At 43.6% G+C, this 12,526-nt stretch overlaps 1 protein-coding gene across 1 annotated transcript in view; it reads right to left on the bottom strand.

Moving 5' to 3' along the window:
* Positions 1-6,757, bottom strand: part of LOC139764976 (uncharacterized) — a 398,950-nt gene extending 392,193 nt beyond the window's left edge. The window contains exon 1 of the mRNA XM_071692028.1: positions 6,244-6,757. The gene's annotated coding sequence lies outside the window, so the exon portion shown is untranslated. The remainder of the gene's footprint in view (positions 1-6,243) is intronic.
* Positions 6,758-12,526: the final 5,769 nt, after the last annotated feature.

Raw genomic sequence — 12,526 nt, 5'->3', positions numbered from 1 at the left:
TCATCTTGCTGCAGGAGAGCAATTAGCAAAACCCTCATTAATTATCCCTTAACTACCGAACGACCGACTTAAATATACTCGAACGCCTCTCACATAAGGTTGAAAATTGAGGGCTGGTTCACCACTTTCGACCCCTTCCACGCGAGAAGGTAGTCGACGTAATTAACCGAGACTAACTACCTAAACACTTAATCACGTAGTTAGCACTTGAGTTAACTAACAACCTTACCCCCGTCCTCCTCTCCCCTCCTACTATTTCCTCCCCACTCTCCCCCGGCCAGTATGGTTGGGGAGGATACAGTATAGCCTAGTGTTGGGCCACTCTTCAGCCCGCCCTACCTAGCTCTCACATCTCGCTATGGTCCTATCGTTTTACTCCTTTGCACGTGACGCTTATGTCTTTCAAAGTCGCTGGCTGTTGAGCACGATGGTACGATCCTTTGAGCACAACGGTACGATCCTTTGAGCACGACGGTACGATCCTTTGAGCACGACGGTACGATCCTTTGAGCACGACGGTACGATCCTTGCGGTAAGGTCCTTTGAGCACGACTGTACGTTCGTTTGAGTACGATGGTGCGATCCCATAGGTTTGACGGTACGATACTTTAGCCACGACGGTACAATCCTTCAGTATAATGGCGTGGCCTTTTTGACCTGACCCTTTACAGTTAGGTCACAGGTCACGACGTTGTACCAAAGGGTTGTGCGGCTGTGGTCAAGGAAGACTCGATTAATATGGCAGGGCCATAACTGGAGAGGGACAGGTACAAACTTTAGATTTAGAAAAGAATCTTAGATTTTTGCTCAAACGATCTTTGGAGACCATATAAGAAAAAGCGTTTAAGATTGAGCGAGGCATATATTGTGGTATATATTACGGGCTTTATGAGTATATATTACGTATATGTGCGTTGATGATGTTTGGCTAAAGAAATAAGCGATATTATGAGACGAAAACAGATATATGTGAGATAAGAAATGTACCAAAATAGTTTGTCTAACTAGATGCAAGAAACACAGACGCTAAACAAGTATTACACGAGCGAAACAAGAATAACAGAAGCTGCGCAAGAATCGCACAACATAATATAAGCAGGAAACACAAAATCTAAGCAAGAATCACAAATTCTGAGAAAATAAAAAAAAGAAGAGAAAAATATAAGCAGGAATCACAAAATCTAAGGAAAAAAATTAGAAATTTAGGCAGGAATCACAAAATTTGAGCAAGAACCACAAACTTTAAACAAGAACCACAAAGTTCAAGCGGGATCCACAAAATATAAGCAAGAATCAGAAAATTCAAGCGAGAACCACAAAATATAAACAAGAATCAAAATTCAAACGAGAACCACAAAATATAAGCAAAAATCACAAAATTCAAGCGGGAACCACAAAATATAAGCAAGAATCACAAAACTTGAGCAAAAAAATCAAAATTTAAGCAAGAGGCCAAAAAAAAAATCGTTAAATTAATGATATTAGTTTTTAAGGCAAGACCGGCGCATCTCTGATCCTGCAAATTTCGCACACCACGGAAGGAAGGAAGCGTCATGCGTGCAAAAATTTTCCACGCCAGTTTAACAGTAAGCGACCACCACCACCACCACCATCATCTCCAACACCATAATCAGGTCCCTGGGTGATAGATGTGCGATTTACACTTCCGGAATTAAACTGTTTTATAGACGCTACATCAGCGGAAAAAACAAAACAAAACCAAAAAAAAAATTGCCCTATGGCACAAAAGCCCAAAAGCGAAAGCCATAGTTGGCTAGTTTAAAACGCTGTTCAGACATAACAGCCAATTCCATGATTGCCTAATTACTTACTATCCTTTCTACATATCGAATGCCGGTAACGCAACAAGCTATAATGACGGCAGTGGCTACAGGATCTGCTTCCCCTGTAACTTGCAGGTTTCAGATTCCGCGTTCGCTATCCCGTTGCCTTACTGAAAGGAGGAGATAGATTAGTTGATATAGCTATTGCTATACCGTTCTAAATAGCCACCAGAATCCCCAGGGAAGCTTTAAGATACAGAGCCATAGAGCAGTAGAACGTCTCATACCGTCTTTTCCGATATTTCGCTAAGGCAATAGAACCTTTGACATGTAGAGCCATTGAGCGATAGACCGTCTCACGTACAGAGCCATATTCCCTCTCACATAGATGCATTAAGCGATAGATCCACTCTCATAGATCCAGTAAGCGATAGAACCACTCACATAGATCCATAAAGCGATAGGTCCACTCTCATAGATCCAGTAAGCGATAGAACCACTCACATAGATCCATAAAGCTATAGAACCACTCTCATAGATCCAGTAAGCGATAGAACCACTTACATAGATCCATCAAACGATAGAACCACTCACATAGATCCATAAAGCGATAGATCCTCTCTCATAGATCCATTAAGCGATAGAACCTCTCACATAGATCCATAAAGCGATAGATCCACTCTCATAGATCCATCAAGCAATAGAACCACTCACATAGATCCATTAAGCGATAGAACCACTCACATAGATCCATCAAGCGATAGAACCACTCACATAGATCCATAAAGCGATAGAACCACTCATGTAAATCCGTTAAGCGATAGAACCGCTCCCATAGATCCATAAAGCGATATATTCACTCGCATAGATCCATAAAGCGGTAGAACCACTCTCATTGATTCATTAAGCTATAGATCCGCTCACACAGATCCATTAAGCAATAGAACCACCCACATACAGAGCCGTGAACTGACAGAACCTCTTGATATACAGAACCATGGCACGACAGAACCTTGCATCCACTGACGTCACGAACCAAGAACCACAACAACACCAGCTGGCTGTTACCACGCCCTCCTCCGCGTCTTCTGGCAACGTCCAGCCGTCCTGAACCACCTGAGTCGCGCCCACAGGTGGATCACCGAGTGTTGCTGACGGTTCGATCCCAGGCCAGGGATCACGTGACCCCCCGCGGGGGAGATGGGAGAGAAAACGGTTAAAGAGGAGGGGAGTTAATGAGAAAGGAGATAGAAGAGCAGGAGGAAATGGGAGAAAACAGTGGAAGGAGAGAGTGGAGAAGGGAGGGAAGAGAGGAATGAGAGAGAGAGCGGAGGAAGAAAAGAACGGGTGGGGGAGAAAAGAGAAAACAGAATGCAGTTGCTTTCTGAAATACCATCAGTCAGATTGTCAGCTGGAGAGTTTGTATAGACTGTATGATATTGCAGGGTGCTGTAGTCTGTAGGGTACTGTATGAGTGTAGTCTGTAAGGTACTGTATGAGTGTAGTCTGTAGGGTGTTCTAGACTGTAACCCATACAGGAATAATACTCTTACCGATAACTATCGTTGAAGTATATTTTCTGGAAGTTATGAAAAAAAAAATGATATATTTATGATGAAATATATGCATAGCAGACTCGTCTTGGTGTTGCTTGTGGCGGACGCCCGTAAAAGTATTGTGATGTTCACTGAGCTCCAGACTGTATACAAATCGGATCTGGGCATATTATCTCTCTAACAATACCAGGTCCAAGGGGCTACAGACTGATACGTCTCTAACTCTATATACATTTTTTTTTTATGTTAGATGAGACGACACGGGGAAATTGAGACCCTAATTAAGGCCATTTCATTAACACTGTATAAGAATAAACCCCTGGACTGAGCCAGGTACCCATTTTATCGACCAGCTTCTAGGGTGGATGAACAGCTGGGTTGACTGTGAGCCGACAGCCGTTACCAAGATTGGAACCTATGCTCTCGATCCTGGACGGCCCGTGCATGCGTCACGGTCAGGAACGCTAACCAAAACACCGCGGAAGTGTTCACTCTTTTAATTTCACTTCTCTTCATAATGTTTTTTTTTTAGCGTTATTTCTTTTTTTCCTTTCACACCTCTTCAAAGTTCAAGGTCCGGCACTGGTGGAGTATTTCCGTCCGTGACTGGAACCCATGTTATTAAGAGAATTTTTGGATCTGGAAGTCGTAGGTCTTGGAACTCCCCAGACCCAACGCAAGGGGCAGCCTCCAGATGTTGTGTGTGTGTTGCTTTGTTCTCCTCCCGGGGTAGCATTGGTTACTGTAGGCTTGCTGATCTCTTCTGCTGTGGGTTCTTCCGTGGCACCACCTACCGGAGGCACTGGCAGCACCCGCAGAAAGGGGCGGGAGGCCGTCGACAGCTTCCTCAGAACACGTGGTGACCCGTGAGAGCATCGTGTCTTCGCCAGCAGCATCAACACTAACTCTCTCTCTCTCAGTCCTCGCGGTCCCCAGCGGTCTTCTCTTGGGAGCGTCTTTTCCATGGCATCACCTGCATGAGGCACTGAGGAAAACCTGTAGGAGGGACCGGGGTGGTTCCTTAAAGCTCCCTTTGATGTGAAGAGAACTGGCCGTCGGGAAAAAATGCCTCCTAGGTTCATGCACAAACCCCGGCGAATCCGACGTTGAACTTCGGGGACGTGGTCGGTTCCTGAAGTCATCAACTGACACCACTGCCTCACATGATGTCAGGATCCTCAGGCAGCTCCTGACATCACAAACCCTCTCCCCAGGAACAATTCTTCATGATGTACATAAGCAGGTCTTCATCACTTACGCTATTCCAGGGTCTAAACCCTCCGGTAAACCATTTTTCTGTTTCTTTTCAAATATATCACAGATCGGAATATCATCTACATTAATTAGAATATTAATTTTAGAATATATCTATGGTATCGTAAATCATTTTCTCCGTATTTCACATTTTCTTTTTCACATTGTAGTCGTGGTTGCTGAAGAATATCGAAAAAATTACCCAAAATTAAACGATTCAAAATGATCCACAAAAATTATGTTTAACTGCTTCTTGGGCTCCAAGATCTCTCTCTCTCTCTCTCTCTCTCTCTCTCTCTCTCTCTCTCTCTCTCTCTCTCTCTCTCTCTCTCTCTCTCTGAAAATTTAAAAAAAAAAGAATAGGTAATTATCTTCGCCAAGAGCCAAAAACTTTCCGAAAGCATCAGTCCGTCAGTAGCTCACTCTGCGTTTAAGTCTTAAGGATATTTCACGAATCTTTCCCTTCTCTATTAAACTTTTACGAAGCCACTGAGTACTTCTTTAACTTTCCCTCAACCATCAATTACGTGCGCTGGAAATTCGACAGAAGGAACGACCCTCCCTCCCATCTTCTATGAAGCTCCCAAAAAATTTCCCTTAAATTCTTTAAAGAACAAAAAAAAAAGTCACTTCTTTTAACCTCCCACATGAAATTAATATCGCTTCTCTTCTCCTGCAATCATTGCTTGCTTGTCCAACAAACGACACTTTCTCAAACAAACGACGAATACTGCTTTCCCTTCCCCCCTTCAGCAAGCACAGCCTACCCAATTAACAGCATCATCACCACTCGCCTACAAACAAAACACACCTTTCGTATACCATCCCCTACTCCCGTACACCTCCTACAAACAATCTCCCTTCCCCCTTCAAACACAAACCCACTCCTTCCTCCAAAGCCACACTTTCTCACCCTCTCCAACAAACACCTCCTCTCACGTCCTTCTCCCATCCCTCTCCCCCTCTCTCCTTACTCTTCTCCTTCAGACGGTGTTGTGAAGAGCTGGATGCCCTCGTTTCCCCAACTCGATCTCCCAACTAACCTCGTGCACTTCTGGGCTAATTCAATCATCCAGAGTGCCCCAAAGACCTTAGGCCAGTTTTAGATAACAACGCTGATATCACACACACACACACACACACACACACACACACACACATTACTGCCCTTCAAAAGAAAACAAAATTTCCCACAATACTATTCGTTAATTTCTATTTTTCCTTGGCTTATACTCTCATGGTGACGGTAATATAATGTCAGAAAAAAGTATTAAATGATATATATATATATATATATATATATATATATATATATATATATATATATATATATATATATATATTTATTTGAACTTCATAAAATTTGGTATATCATGAGTGAGAATAAAATTGTTTGTATTTATGAATTTAAAAGTGATTACTGCCACTGAAAAAAAAATCATTCTCGAAAATCCAACGTGATTTCATGATGAAAACATATATGCAATAGGTAATAATGAACGTGTTACTCATACAGTGCCAAGCCCTTCACTGCATGTGGACTTGTTCGATCGCCTGTGATTGGAAAGATACCCGAAAATGTGTACATGAATAAATTTTGCCCCACAAAAAAAAAAAAATAACGCGAACGAACGAACGAACACACTCACCTTAGTGGTATAATCGGTCAACCTCCAGGAGTTCCTGTTGTCATATCTTGGGCTACATTGCCATAGTTCTGTCCTTTTTGGCAAAACTTGGGAATCCAAAAGGAAAACGAAAACAAAAAAAAAATGATAGTTGGGACGAAGGGATTAACAAATCGAAAACGATCCAAGTGTTGATATCTTTTTTTTTTTTTTTTCGGTCACATTTCAGGAGAGAGCATTGCTGAGAACGACACCAGAGCTAATCTTAATGTTTGACTACCTCCTTGCAAGCCACGCCAACCATCTTCCCTCCTCGGGTTTGAATACAGATCTTTACATCTTTCGAGATACAGTTGTAGGAAAATATCTGAGAAACATTATCTCCAAAAAAAAAAAAAAATAAGGTTTTCTCTCCTTAGTAAACCTCGAGACCCCAAGTTCGGGGTGCCGGAGGAAGCGCACACACACCCTCACACCACCGAGTCCCGAAGAACACTGAGGGTGAGCGGGTTTGCGGCTGAGCCTCCGGCCATCGGGCTGGACTGCTCGGTCAGCCAGCGCTGGTGGCTGCCGCCGCTCTGATGATGGCAGCGGCAGCGGCGGCGCTCCTGGTGGCAGAGGTGGCACAGCAGCAGCAGCAGCAGCGGCGGTGGTGGTGGTGGGTGACAGCTAAGATAGTCGGGCGAGATATGAAGATGGTGGCTCTCAGAGGATTACACCGGCGATGGTGGGGTGGTGGCAGAGCCGTGTGGGGGTGTACTGGTGGCACACCCGGTGGCAAGTGAGATGGCACACCTGGTAGCACTGAGGCAGTGAGATGGCACAGGTGCAATGAGACGGTATGGTAGTGCAGTGTAGTGAGATGGGATAGCTGTGCCAAACTTTGCGCGCTTTTGTGTGTGTGTGTGTGTGTGTGTGTCATAATTCCAAGCCGACAGCAACAGCTCAGTGATCCAAAGTTAGTTCAATCTCTCCGTGTTGATGTTTGCTCCATATACTCGTACATCCTCATCAAGTGTTCACTCCCAGGTCTGGTTTATGAGGAGATTGTGTCAGTTAGAAGCACACATCTACCAAACCATCACATCCATCGTGAATCTAAGTGTACATACCAAGTATGAATAGAATTAAACATAAGCCTCCAGAACGCGCTCCAGATACCTTAGCCTCACATCTAATGCAGTTCCTTATTTATTTCTTCATTTATCGGTAATCGCCGCGGGACTTATTTCTTGAGAGCAGCCTGCAGCTAATCGTGGATCCCGTTTTCCAGGAGCTCTCGTAGCTCCATGGCTACGCTACTTCCCCGTAGCAGGGGATATTTTGGACTCCTTCGGAGTGAGGAGTTCTTCGACGGGGATATACTACTCCGTCTTGTCGACGAACGATGATGAAGTCTCGCCGACGATGACTTCGTGCTTAGTGTAACCACAAGTAGGCGAAGCCCTGTATATATATATATATATATATATATATATATATATATATATATATATATATATATATATATATATATATATATATATATGTTTCGATTGGAACTGCAAACCCGTCTTTTAAAAAGTGAGATGTCATCTTGGAGAGAGGGAGAGGAAGGTCATTTCTAATCGTTGTATCTCTCGCTTGCTGCTGGCCATAACCAGAGACATACAAACTATAACATCTCCGGCGACTCAGACGTGATGGTTGTACTTTACGGTAGTGGAGAACCTATTCCCGCGTCCTTACGCCATGAAAGTATTTATTGAACAAATATGGCCGTCACATTGACGGAAAGACCATTCACGTTTTTCTCCTTATATTCATCAAAATATATCAGTGGATCCCCTGACACCTCTAAACACGTTTTGATATATTTTCTAATATATCTTCATCACTAACAAACGCTACGTCTGAGGCTGTGACATTTGGAATGATGTATGCCATCCTAGATTTTCATGTATTAAGAAAATATTATAATTGACGCTTCAGTGCCCCCGTTGAAAAAAAGATAATTATCAGCGAGATTATTTACGAGTATATTGCAATTATATGATAAGCAATGTGTATATATATTTCCAACTCGAAAGGCTCCGATATCACACAACAAATAAAAGACTTTGAATATTCATGAAGTATTATTCTTATATATATATATATATATATATATATATATATATATATATATATATATATATATATATATATATATATATATATATATCCATCCTAGCTTACGCCATGTACTTGTTCACTAACTACTCCCCAGGGAGTTAAGATTAAGAGCTGGGTTAGCTATGGGTTGGCCCCTCGCCTTTCCACCACACGAGGCCACAATATCTGACTCAGAACGATGGTGTCAGGTTATGCCGCCCACCTCCTCCTCAAAGATCCGTGAGTTATAACTCGAACACGAGACGCGTCACTTTGGACAAATCAGGAGCTGCATTTTGTACCACCAGTTCACCGACCCAATCCAAGTAAACTACCCATCAGAGACGAATCCGAACAAGCAGGCCACGCAGTGTGAGACAGGTCGTTTAATCAGAGGGAATTTAATCTTAAGAAAACAGATTAGATGTGTTCCTCAAGGTAAGAGGTCTAAGATACATCCGTAGATAAACACTGATGCAAAGACCCAGATGGTTATAGAATTGTTGTGATACGAGGGGTCTTCCTCTCTATATATACATAAGACCTCTACGAACACTGAGAACGAGGACCACATATCTAAGTGAAAGTGTATGTGGTTCTCTCTGTGTTTGCATTTTCATATTTTGTATTCGTATACAACCCCGTATGAGCCGTCATGCATGTATAGCGCTATATGAACCGTCACTCCTATATAACATTATATGCACCATCACCTATATATAACACTGTATGAACCATCAGCCGTATATAACACTATATAAATCCACCCACATATATAACACTGTGCACATTCACCCACATTTGACACTAGAAGTAAATATTCTAACATGAAGATTTCGTCGACGTGGAAATTCGTAAGAAGTGATTGTTATTTCCCCGTGATTTTTCTATAGAAGATAGTGTGAGGGCGACATTTTAAATCCTTCGACCCCCACCTCTCCTCCTGGCCAACATGAAACCCTTACCACAAAAGCCATATATGTTATCATTGTACATAGAAAAAAAGAAAATAAGATCAGGACAGGTTGAAAAAAAGTAGAAATTCACAGCATAATTTTTGCCATCCGGGTCTTGCATTATAATTTCGTATGTTTTCCAAACGACAGTTCAATTAGGGGTTAGAATATGTCTAAATTACGCCACAACCAGTGTTTTGAATACATCAAAACTACAGTTCAAAACAAGGCGTGTAATTTCACGAAACTCTGCCTCAACCAGAGGTCAGAATTTCTCTTAAACTGCAGCCCTCAGCTAGTGGTTAGAATGTTTCCCCAACTGCAGGCAAGGCATGAGCAGCAGCTGTAGTTATGTTAGGCGAGATCCTAAAGCCGTAAATATTATTAGAGAGTTATATACCTTCAGCTCTGATACTGTCAAGTTGAGGGAGCGCCAGGGAAAACACTAGCTCATACAGGGGATCATCCCAGTTTGGCCGCAGTCATGTGCAAAGGCATATGCAAGATGCATGATTATGATAAATGCGTAGATACAGACGTACGCACGCACTCATGTGCGGACACACACACACACACACACACACACACACACACACACACACACACACTCGCCATGATTCACGTAAGGGGTTCGCCTGGTTTCAAACACCTGGGCGAAGTAGTCGGCCCACAGCCAGCCCAGCTGTTTATCCCTCCCTCGGAGCTCGTTGCTTTATAGGTATCAAATCTAGGCTAATGTTTGCGCGCGCGCGCGTGTGTGTGTGTGTGTGTGTGTGTGTGTGTATGAAAAGTCACTGCATTTATGTGTTTGTGTTTCTTGGCGTTTCTATTTCATGATATGTGTATGTTTGTGAAACAGGTCTGGTTGAAGCAATACAATCCGCAATATAGTGAAACAATGGTTGATATAAGAATACAAAAAGCAATTTAGGGAAATAATTGAAAGAACGTAACCAAAAATACAGCGAAACATCTATAAGTGAAATAATGAAAGGGAAATAATGAATAATACGATGACACAGTTGTGGTTGAACGAATACAACAAGCTGTTAGTGAAAATACACGACAAGTTGTTGAAAGAATACAACAAGCACTACAACGAAACAACCGCAGGTGTAGGAATACAACCAGCAATGCAGTGAGACATACATTTATTACTGTATTTTCCATAACATTCAGAAGTTTTTGCTTCTCATTTTTGTCCACATCTATTCTGCCTCACTGGGCGTCTTATTGTCTGCTGTATTCCACTGCTGTACTCCAGATGGGCAAATAACTGTACCAACAAATGCAACAGAGACGACAAAAGGAATGAGAACGCGCCATCATCTCTCATCCATGTCTGTGTGTCTGTGTCTGTCATAGACTTCTGTGTTACCATCATGTGTGACCAGTAAGTTGTGGTTTACCAGACGTTGTGTGATCATTTTTGCCTCACACACCTGGGCTGCTGGCGCTGCAGCGAGGCATCTAGGGCCAGCGAATTTGCTTGGGCCAATCTAGTCCCACGTGGAAGTGAGGGAAGAAAGGATTACCGAGGCTGTGGCAACTGATCACTCTCTTCGTAAATTGATTTTCAAAAGCCTTTTTTTTATACGCCTCAACCCCTGAGGTCGAGGTGAGAGGACTGGCTTCCATCTTCTGATGGACGTGTTCTAACACGACACTCTCCATGGTCCTCAAAACAGGGGGTTAACACTCTTCACGTATCACTAACAGCGACGCATTTGGGGTCGATGATGTATGGGAATGACATGGTCGTGTGTGTAGTTAAGACATGCCTCCTCCTGTACGTTCTCCCTGTCTACACTCTGACGGCGGAATAAAGACCATCTCTGTCCATAACGAGACAGGAGGAACATCTGCTTCATGATGTATATTTGTAATTCATCCAGACGTGTTCTTCTTTATTCAGGTGTTGGGTTGAACGTGTTATCTCTGGCAGTCCATCTAGACGGCTTATCTCCTGCACAGGTAAGGGGGATGACCCTCCCTGGGGCCTCCTCCTCCTCCTCCTCCTCCTGAGAGGGAAGAGAGAGGAAAAGGAAACAGAAAAAGTAGATGAAGAAAAATTGGGAAAAAAATTTAATAGATACAACACTTTTGAATCAAAAGGAAAGGGAAGGAGACAGAGACAGACGAATGAGAAAAGAATTTAGAATAAAGTTAAGAAACGGACGAAGGAGCAAGACAAGACGGTACGACCTTTGACACGTCCATTAAGGGTCAAATCCCACAACTAACACCATCGTCACTCACACGTCCTTCCCTCATGTAATGACCCCATTCCCACCGCGCCTGATGGTCCTGCCAGTGACATTCATACCTGAATCAGGCCAGGACTGAGGTCTCCCGGCCAAGGAACACGACTCTGGCTGGTTGAGGACAGTGTTCTGTGCCTCGCAAAACTCTGACTCTCGAATCTAGAATCATTAAAGGTACAGAAACACCTGGAGGAATGGTGGGCTTTGTAGGCGCTACCTGTGGACCTGGAGAAAGGACGTAATGTGGTTGGCAGAAGTGCCTTGTGTAGGCGGGATGGAAAGTCATAAGTACACAAACAGTAGCCATCGTAGTGTAAGGAAACAGTGTATGTGATCAAACTGTTAGTCTTAAGTGGACTTCAGTGTACAAACAGTAGCCATCGTAGTGTAAGGAAACAGTGTATGTGATGAAACTGTTAGTCTTAACGGGACCCACTGTACTGTGCCAGGTTCTGCGCGAGAATTACCTGGTAATCGTCGATGAAAGCTCAGCTGAGCCTTAGAAAGTTCCGGTGGTTAGATCTCTTTGATTTTGATGGAGGATCTCCTCGATACGTGGGAAGGATCGATGTCCTCGCCAGCACCACCAACAACCGTCCCAGGACCCACCTGTCCCCCGTCTTGTCCTCTCCGTATGGCGGGAGTTCCTCACGCATGACCCTAGAAGTTATCAGGCTGGGTGGTGGCCCTACCCGAGGGTGGAGATGGGTGTCGCCAGGTAGGATAGACGGATTAAGGATGCGACACTCCGGCCCAGGCCTCACCAGGCCGGGTTCTGCTTAATGGACAGGGGAATCGAACCGAGCGCAGAATGTGATTGTGGGGTGTCGTCTGTGTGGATGGATAGCCAGGTGGATAGTGGAGGGTGTAGTAGGTGTGGAGTGGTGAGGATGTATACGGATGGATAGATGAAGTAGAGGGCTAGAGAATAGATGAGGGAGGTAGTGATGT

Source organism: Panulirus ornatus, chromosome 52 (assembly GCF_036320965.1).
Source record: "Panulirus ornatus isolate Po-2019 chromosome 52, ASM3632096v1, whole genome shotgun sequence".
In the NCBI taxonomy this organism is placed as follows: domain Eukaryota; kingdom Metazoa; phylum Arthropoda; class Malacostraca; order Decapoda; family Palinuridae; genus Panulirus; species Panulirus ornatus.
This window is presented reverse-complemented; position numbering and strand designations above follow the sequence as displayed.